Source organism: Molossus molossus, unplaced genomic scaffold, assembly GCF_014108415.1.
Source record: "Molossus molossus isolate mMolMol1 unplaced genomic scaffold, mMolMol1.p scaffold_m16_p_10, whole genome shotgun sequence".
In the NCBI taxonomy this organism is placed as follows: Eukaryota; Metazoa; Chordata; class Mammalia; order Chiroptera; family Molossidae; genus Molossus; species Molossus molossus.
The window spans coordinates 86,145,799-86,155,772 of NW_023425345.1; positions in this window are offsets into that span (position 1 = coordinate 86,145,799).

The window sequence follows — 9,974 nt, forward strand, 5'->3', positions numbered from 1 at the left end:
TATTGTTCTAAGGGCTACGGGGGCACAGAGATGAATCACATGGGGGGAAAAGATAACTATGGAAGCAAAGATGTATAATTGGCAGAACACAGTGAGTTGTGTAACAGAGGCACAACATCCAGAAAGAGTAACTCATTTTGCTTCATAGATCAGCAAGATTGGCCAGTGGGGGTGCATTGAACCTGGGCCCGACTGAAGCCATGTAAGATTTCGGTACTAGGATGTAGTCAACACTGTGGTTTCTGCCTTACATCACAGTCTTTCTGTTAAACAAATTTCCTCTCTATTCTTTCAGGCTAGGCACTTGTTAGGGGAAAACAAACAAACAAACAAAAATGGTCTCTGGTTTAGCCCATCAGCCACAGTTGATTGGATCTGGAATGCTATTCTGATCTAAGATGGTTAATCAATTTCTCTCCTCCTGAGATTTGTGGTTGAGACTTCAAACTTCTGGAGGTGAGTGGCAGGTGTGGAACATGTCAGGACATGTTAACTTAGAGTTCGAGATGACTATATTACTATTTTTTACATGCACAGAGAGGCAGGGGAGGCTGATGTAGGTGCAAAGATAAGAATCTGAAAGAGGTGGAGATTAAGAGAAGAGAGAAAGAGATGCTTCAGTTCTTTATGACTGTCCAGATTCCATTTCTAGTGCCTTGTGAGACTCCACTCTATCTCCTTTAATTAAGCTAGAGTTAATGTGTTTCTATTATTCCAACTATAGAGAGCCTTAATAAAGACAGATGAAAAGATGGGGGAGGAAATTACGAACAGAGGGGAAAATGATGAGCCAATCTGTTAAAGAGAGCGTAGGGTATGTGGAGACACAGCCACATGTTTTCTTATTTCACTGATCCCATTTTTGAATACTAAGAAGATGAATAAGTCATTGATAAAAAAAAAAACCTGGTAACTTAAACTACCAAATATGGAAAAACAAAAATTTGGATATAAAATAACGTGTACATTTTATTTCCTAGCAGGAATCACTGTGACAGGGTGGAAAAAGCACTGGGATTGAGGTCCTGTCAGCTGCGTTGCAGTCTTTGCTTTGCCACTGACTAGTTACATCATACCTGATGAGTTCCTTGGTCCCTCTAGGCCTCAGGTGATACAGGACTAATGTATGAGTGATCTATGGGCCCATCTAGCTAAAGAGAAGTAATGGATAGCAACCAAAAGCATTTTTACTTTGCGGCAATTCCTCGTGTGTCTACTTTGTTTTGAACTCAGAAATTGAGTGCTTGCTCTTATTTCAGGTCTTGCTTTAGGGGCTGTGACACCAACATGCCTAATTCACGGTTCCTACCCTTGAAGATATCACAGAAAGAAAGAAAGGGTACAAGAGAGTTATGGAAATAAATGATGATACCTAAAGATGCTATTTATGACAACAGAGACAACATTCCAAAGAGCTGTTTAATTTTGTTTGGCATAGGATGTGATGCTGGTGAAACAGGCTTTCGAGAGGAGGCGACATTGGAACTGGACCGTAAGAGAGGGGCTTTCTGCACTGAGACAAAGCTATCGTCATATTCCAGCATCAAGTTATGCCGCAGCTCCAAAAGCATCCCTCATCGCCTGCTCAGCCTTCATTGCCTACAACACTGGAGGTGGGCTCTTTAATAGTCTTTCTTTGCCAGCTGGAAGGATGTTAAGTTTTGTCGGTAGTGGGTGCTGAAGAAACACTGCAAAAGAAAAAGGGTTTGGCGTCCTAGTTCCAGGGTGCTTGCCGAGCAGGTTCTCTAGTGGCTTCCCCAGCACCCAGCTCCCGCAGTGCACAGAGGCCGGCAGCACTCAGCAGCCAGCAGCTGTCCCCAGCAAGCACCTCGGGTCATTTCACAGCACAGTGCTTCTGATGAGGTACCTGCTTATGAACAGCTTGCCTGGTAAGTTTCAGAGAGTGAATTTCCAGCAAATTCCTTCAGTGTGGCACTCTGGTGACTTCTCTGCCATCAGTGAGCCATGGTTACGTCCTCTCCAATAAGGTCTAGATCCCAGCCTTGGGAGGAGGCGGGTCTTAAATGCTCCCAGCTCTGGAGGGGATGCCTGCTCCTCATAGCTGTTAACCCTATACTGTTTTGAGTTTAATTTGCTTCTTTATAGCCAGTCTTTTGTCACTCAAACCCCCGTTGTAGAATTCTGTGTATTAAACTTCCCCTGTTCAAAATTCTCTTTCTTAATGGGACATTCCTTGATCTGGGGCAAAGCATAGAGGTCAGGACATCTAGCACCTCCGGCTGGTGAGTGAAAAAGCAGGACGAGCTACTGGGCAAGTAGCCCGGGGCTGGAGAATGAAGGTATGGGAATGGTAAGGATTTCAAACGGGAAGTGACAGCTTCGCTTCTGTCTTCAAAACAAACACACACACACACACACACACACACACACACACACACACAAAAGACACTAAAAACAGAGTGGAGGGTGAGTTATTGTGGAGAGCAGAGACTGGAGGCCAAGTGGTACTTTTTGTCTGGGTGGGGGTATTATTACAATCCAGGACACAGGAGAAGGGCCCGAGTTAAAGTCCTGACCATGACAGAGAGAGAGAGAAGGAAGAACCCTAAGGGGCTGGAATTGACTAAGCTTGATGATGGTGTGACTGGGTGGTGGAGGACAACTTTTTCCTGCTGACACTCTAGGTTTGAGATTTCTAGTTTGGAAGATGGAAGAGGGGGCGGTTGCATAAGTGAGTCTGGGAGTTATAGGACCAGCGGGTTTGGGGGAGGATGGAAGAAATACTTTTCTGTTTGTTTGTTTTTGGGGGAATTTTGATTTTAAAGAGACATTATATTTGAGATGAGAAAAAAAAAAAAAAGGACATTACTCTGCTTCAAAGATACTGAACAATAGATCCTCAGTTCTGCTAAGCCGAGTAGTTATTCATCCAGTTTCTAAAAGTTTGAAAGATTTAAGTGAGGTTTTTGCCCCTGAAGTATGTTCCTTGAACATATTTCCCCCATGAATTCTCTGCTTCGGATTGCTTTGTAGGGTTTTTGGGATTTCTTCTAAATTCCTTTTCAGCGAAAAACTCAGGCTTTCGATTTTGCCTGCCATCCCTTCAATCAGCAGTTCCTCGGGGTGTATTCATTCTGCTAGTTATCTGCATTTCCAGAAGGCTGTGTTCACGCGCGGAGTACTTTGCCAATGAGCACAATCATGGTAGCTTCAAGGGACTGAAGACGCAGAGCAAAGCGCTCAGAGAACCATATGTGCGCACCGACGGAGGCCGAGAACGCAGGACCGCGGCCCTCGCTGGGCTGACACACCTGCTGTGTTCCCAGGTGGGCAGCTGACAGGCCCGCGGAGGCCTTACAGACAACCCAACACGGGGCAGGTGGGGACTCGCAGCCCAGCAGTGGCCTCTGGAACATAGCAACGTGGGGTGGGCGGGGCTACACTGATGCCATAGTCTGTGATGCATCAGGACTGGAAACGTGGCTTTGGTACATCAATCTGATTTAACATCAGAAAAGTAAGCAATAGCAAGTTTTATGAGAACAGCTTAACGACGCTTTCCTGGTTTTCTCTCATTTATTTAGCTGCTTCATTGCTTAGCTATTTAATTCTTATAAAAATCACGTGTGCAAGTACCACACACATCAAATTGGAAAAAATCCAAACTTGGGTGGTGATCATTTACCATTAAAAGCAGGGGAAGAGTCACTCTCATTGTAACAAGGTGGCACAATCTTGATGTGTGCTAGTTTCTCTCTACAAAACAAAATGAACAAATGATTTTTACTGTGCTCGAATGCACTGTTTAAGACGGGAGTGGTGTGTTACCAGTGTGATTAACTTTTTTTGCTCAAGGCTGTATGTGCGATCAGTTCTACCTCTGTGTGTGTGTGTGTGTGTGTGTGAGAGAGAGACTGAAAGTGGGGTTTAGTCAAGTTTCTTCCTCCCTCCCTTCCTCCTTCCATCTCTCTCTCTCTCTCTCCCTCTCTCTTTCTTTTTGTTATGAAAAGAGTGCGGAGGGTGGTTTGAGTTAAGCTTTGCTTCCGCCATTCCTCTTCCTTTAGACTTGAATTGCCGATTGCCACACCTAGAAGGGAATTGGAATAAGAATTATGCAGGCTCATTTCACGTAGATCATTAGTTCATAGAGAGCTACTTTCTTGTTTCATGTGACAGTTTGGATTTCTTCATCTATAATGATACCAAGCCATTTTTGTTATTTCTTTAAACACCTTATTTTTGAGGACATTATAGGTTGGACTGAGAATCCCTGGCAGCTATACTTCAGTTTCTTTTGAGGTAACTACCCCACCCCCAATTTGAATAGCTTTTACAGAATGGTAAATCTAGACACAATCCACTCAATCCCCTTGGAAATCTAAAGTCCAACATTTTTTCTCTAATTCTCTAAAACAGACAGTGGTGGAGAAATTATTTACCCTTGCCCAACTGGAGGTTTTTTGCAAGGATTCTGAAGGAAAAGCAAGTGATGCAGCCAGACAGTGTCTGTATCTGATATATACTGACCTCAGTGGTAATGTACAGGCCAGAGTATTCTTTTTCTGTTGTTAATCTTCACTCGAGGATATTTTCTCCATTAATTTGCAGAGAGTGGAAGGGAGGGAGGATGAGAGAGAGAGAGAGAGAGAGAGAGAGAGAGAGAGAGAAACATCACTGTGAGAGAGAGACATTGATTGGTTGCCTCCCATGCACGTCGGGGATTGAAACTGCAACTGAGGTAGAGGTAGTTGCCTTTGACTGGGAATCAAACCAATGACCTTTCGGTTCATGCACGGGCCAATGCTCTAATCATTGAGCAACACTGGCCAGGGCCAGGCCAGACTCTTGTTGTTATGTGATGTTTTATGTTTCCTGCTGACTTGTCTCCCAGAACTTCCCAGGTTTCACTCATTCCCAAATATAATCTTTTTAGAATTGTCACATATGTATAAAGTCCAAAGCAACATATTTGCTAATTATCTGGGCGACTTAAAACAACAGGCAATTTTTCTCTTACAGTTCTGGAGGCTAGAAGTGAAGACCAAGGTGTTGCTAGGACCATGCTTCTTCTGCAACCTGAAGAGGAACCCTTCCTTCCTTCTTTCTACCTTCTGGTGGTTTGCTGGCAATCTCTGGTGTTCTTCGGTTTGAGGCTACATAACTCAGTCTCTGCCTTCATCACCACATGTTCTCCCTATGTGTTTCTGTCTTCACATGACCATCTTTTTATGAGAAAATTAACCACATTGCAGTATGGGCCACTCTACTCCAATATAAACTCATCTTTCCCTATTACATGCCTTCAATTACTCTATTTCCAAAGAAGGGCACATTCTGAAGAACTGAGGATTAAGACTTCAATTTTGTGCAGAGAACACAATTCAACCTATAACAGCAAGCAGGTGAGAAAATGAGAGAGCACATTTAAGACAAAAGCCACAGTTTTTATGTAACTTAATCTCAGTGCTCAGGGGACCTAGCCGTGAGCAGGTCTGCCTAGGGCCAGTGGTACTGTGGTTCTTGACATCACGCAGGAAAGAGTTCAGATCACAAGTCCAGGTGACTATGAGGGTGTGTTTATTAAAGCTGCGACAGTGAAACAAGGAAGGGCTTAACATAGAAGAAGCAACAGGAGAGTCCAGGCTGGGCTGCTTCAGCTCACTGGGAAGTCAGAGAAAAGGGGGCCTTGGAGACATGTTGTTCAGGGGGTTAGCTGGCATTGCCCATTGCTACCCTGGTTGCAAGTCTCATGGGGTTCCTTAGAATTTAGAGAATGTGTGCCTTTAGGGGAAGAAGTGGGGGAAGAATAAGGGTAAGGGAATTGCGTGATCATGCTCCCCAGAGGGAGAGCGGGAGTTGGGCCCTTTGTCTTAAGAGTTTTCTCTCTCTCTTATAGGCAGGCATTTTAGGGGAGGTCTCAGGGGAGGGTTTTAGCAAAATATTCATTCGTTTTTCAGATATGCCCTTGCAGAGTTGTGGTCTCTACTGATTGGTCAGTGCTGGGACAGGGGATTGCTGCTGGTCCTGGTTTTGCTGCTTTTCTGGACCTGGAACTGAAATGCAACCGAGGCCTAAATATTATCTCTAATCTGGCTGTAAATTATTGGCCAGTTTGTTCAGCTATGTGTCTGTTTCCCCATTCTACTTGCCAAGGAGTTTTCCTAGCTTCTTACTATCCTGCCTCATCAGGATGGAAATCCAATGACTTCAACTGCATTCTCTTTACTAAACACAGGTCAGTAAATTCAGCCCACACTCGGGGGAGGGGATTACAAGGCCATGAATACCAGGAGGTGAAGATCACTGGAGGCCATCTCAGATGCTGCCTACACGTATTGTTTGGTGTCGTTTTCCTTTTAGAAATATGGCATTTTATGGTGTACATTTTTGAGATGAGTTTTTACTCATTCAATATTATGTTTCTAAGATTTATCCATATTTTATGTATAATTCTAACTAATTATAAATAAATTGCATTTACATATAGTGAATACATTATTATTTACTTATTCAGCCAGTTCTCTACTAATAGACATTTGGATTGTTTCCAATGTTCTGAAAATCCCTGTTTTTAACAACAGTCTTAACATTAACATAATTACTTATTAACTTTATCCTATTGCATATAAAACTGTAGCAAACCTAGTGAAGTTTACGATTTCTTTACAGTTTATTTGTCTCTAACATTGGTTGATGAAGGATATGCAGGCAAAATACTGTGTCCCCAAGTCATATAAAATAATTCTCCTCTCTGTGTGTTTATGACAACTTGATCGGTAGTTAAGTACATCTATTTCATTTTTGTACAGTTTTCAGGGTTTGCTTTTTTCCTCTACATTATTTTTAGAAGATGTTAACATTTTTATAATTATAAAATACAATAAGGTATAATAGGAAAAGTCTTTTTTTTTTTTTTTCCATTTAGATTCAACACCTCTATTCCCCCTGGTCTTTTAGGTAATGATTTTGGTTTTAGGTTTTCCTAATAGAAAATCCATCTGCAAATATAAACAAAGACACAAACAAATCCAAACAGAAAACTGTATTCCCTCACTTTCCTTCAAAAAGGTAGCATACTATATCTTCTGTTCTGCATGTGGATTTTTGCTTTTGTCACTTAATAATATACCCTGAAGATCATGTCTTACCATGGAACAACAAATATCCTTATTACCTTTTATAGTGGTATAGAACATTGTGTGGATATACTCTAGTTTATTCAAATTCAGCCAGTTCTGTTTTGGTAGACATTTAAATGGTTTCTAATATATTACAAACAATACCACCATTTTTTTCTCTCACTTTTTTTCCTTTTGGGGAGAGGGTCAGGATTATTGGTAAAAGTACACAATCAAATATTATCAACTATGCAGGCAAAATATCATCAAATTCTCCTTCACAGGAGTTCTATCATTTTACATTCTTGTCAGAAATAGATAACAGTGACAGTTTCCCCATGACCAACCCAAATGTTGTTAAACTTGAATTTTTGCCAGTCTGATGATGACAAATGGGAACTTAAGACACTGTTTAATTTGTTTTATCCTGTTATGTGTTGACTACCTTTTCAGAGGTTTAAGCATTATTTTCATTTTTTTTCTTCTTGAAACTTTCTGTTCATATCTGCCCCAATATTTATATCAGGCTTTCTTTCTTTCTTCTTCATTTTTGGAAATTTTTAATTTTAATTCTCTCCCAAGGATATTTTTCCATTGATTTTTTAGAGAGAGTGGAAGGGAGGGAGGGAGGGGAGAGAGAGGGAGAGAGACATTGATTGATGTGAGAGAGACATGTTGATTGGTTGCCTCCTGCATGTGCCCGGTACTTGGTCATATTGTATTATCTCTGTTGCTAGATACAATTCACTACTATTTGCCTAGTAGTTTTGCTATTCATGAGGAATATTGGTTTAGAATTTTCTTTTTAATAATGTCTTTGTTGAGAGGTATAATTTTTTTTTATTTTTCTCATAGCATAAAATATTGAATAAAATGGGCAATAGTTCTTTCTTAAATGTTTGATAGAATTTAACATTGAAAGCACCTAAGCCTGGAATTTTCTTTGTAGGGAAATTTTTTTATAAAAATTTAATCTTTTTAACACATACAGAGATATTCAGATTGTCTGATTCACGTCTGGTCAATTTTGGTTAAATTATATTTTTTAGAGAATTTGCCTGTTTATGTTATCAATTTTGTTGGGATAAAGATGTTTATACTACTCTTGATTTTCTTTTAATTTCTATGGATCTGTAGTGTTAGCCTCTGTTCCATTCTTTATATGGTAATATATTTTCTTTTTGTCTTGACCAATCTACCTAAGGGTATACAATTTTATTGATCTTTTCAAATAATCAAATTTAAGATTTGTTATTTTTTTTATATTGTTCACTGATTTATTTTCTTATCTTTATTATTTTTTCCTTTTACTTACATTGGCTGTTTTTCTAGCTTCTTAAGATCTAACCTTAGATTATTAATTTTAGATTTATCTTTTTTTAATAATAAAAGCATCTACAGTAATAAGATCCTCTAATTACTGTTTTAGTTGCACCCTTATTGTTATTAGCCTTATGTTCAAAATATTTTATAATTTTCCTTTTGATTACTTTTTGACCAATGGATTATTTATTTGTGTTCATTTAATTTTTTTTTAGTAGCTTAAAAGAACACATTTGCTTTCTCATTGTTTTTGTTTTTATAGTCTTAGAGTAAATATTGTAATACTTCGGAAAGAAATGTCGAACACTTGCAGTCTTGGGTCCATTTTCTCACACATGTGTTTCTGTAACAGTTGTTATGCATACAGTAAAGACACAAAATCATTTTGATTTTCTTTCAGAACGTGCCTGTTTTGGAATCTTCTCCAGTGCTTTCAGGTTATATTTTAAGAATTACTTTGTCTAGTACTTCAAGTGTTACCTTCAGTAGGGTCAAGTAATATAGGAGCTTATTTAGACATCTCAGGATATTACTTCATGTAATCTTCAACTGAGATATTGAGAAAGATTTTTTTACCATATTCTGATACTATATTATACAGTTCAACAGGCAGATGCTCTTATGACCTGAGAAGGCCTACAATAATTGGGTGTTATCCATTGCTTTTTTCTTTTTCTTTGTTTGCGATTTAAAAAAAAAAAAATTAGTTTTTCTCCTTTCTACTCTCCTGGACAACAGAAAAACTGTCACCAATCCAATCATCTTTGGAAATCTCCATAGCCGGGAGAAGGCTGAGATGATTTGGTCTGTGTTTGAAAATAGAGTAACAACATCCTGATCAAAGTCCTAAAAGGGTCCTTCCCTTTGGATGCAATATGTGATATTAAATTTAAAAAAATTTGTGACATAAAAGGTTTTAATATTTCTTCTTACTTATTCCAACTATATTATGGTCTTTTGTGTTATCAGATAAAAAAAAAACTCTGGCTAAGTCAAAGATTTTTAAATGAACAAAATCTGATTTTATGAACAAGTACATGTTTTTCTTCTAGGTTCTTACCTAACTTTCACAGAGAGAAGCTTCTTCAATTATCAAGTCCTACCTTCTAAATCGACTTACTGAATTAGTCTGTTAATCATATTGTTAGAATTAAAGGAAGATTAAAAAAAATTTGTAAAAGAAAGAAAAGAAATATTTACCACAAACCTTTTCAATTCTTATTGACATATATTATTGAATACATTTTATTCAAAATCTAAAAATGATAAGAGTTTATTAAAATTCATAGTGGTACATAATAATAAACCAATAGAGAAGAAGGGGCTTGGGGGACTGAGTGAAGGAGGTGAAGAGACAGAGAAGTAGATTGGCAGTTACAAAATAGTCATGAGGCCTGGCCAGTGTGGCTCAGTGGTTGAGCACCCACCCATGAACCAAGAGGTCACTGGTTTGATTCCCAGTCAGGGCACATGCCCAGGTTGTGGGCCTGATCCCCAGTGGGGGCATGCAGGAACGGCCAGCCGATGTTCTCTCTCATCGATGTTTCTATCTCTCTCTCTTCCTTCCTCTCT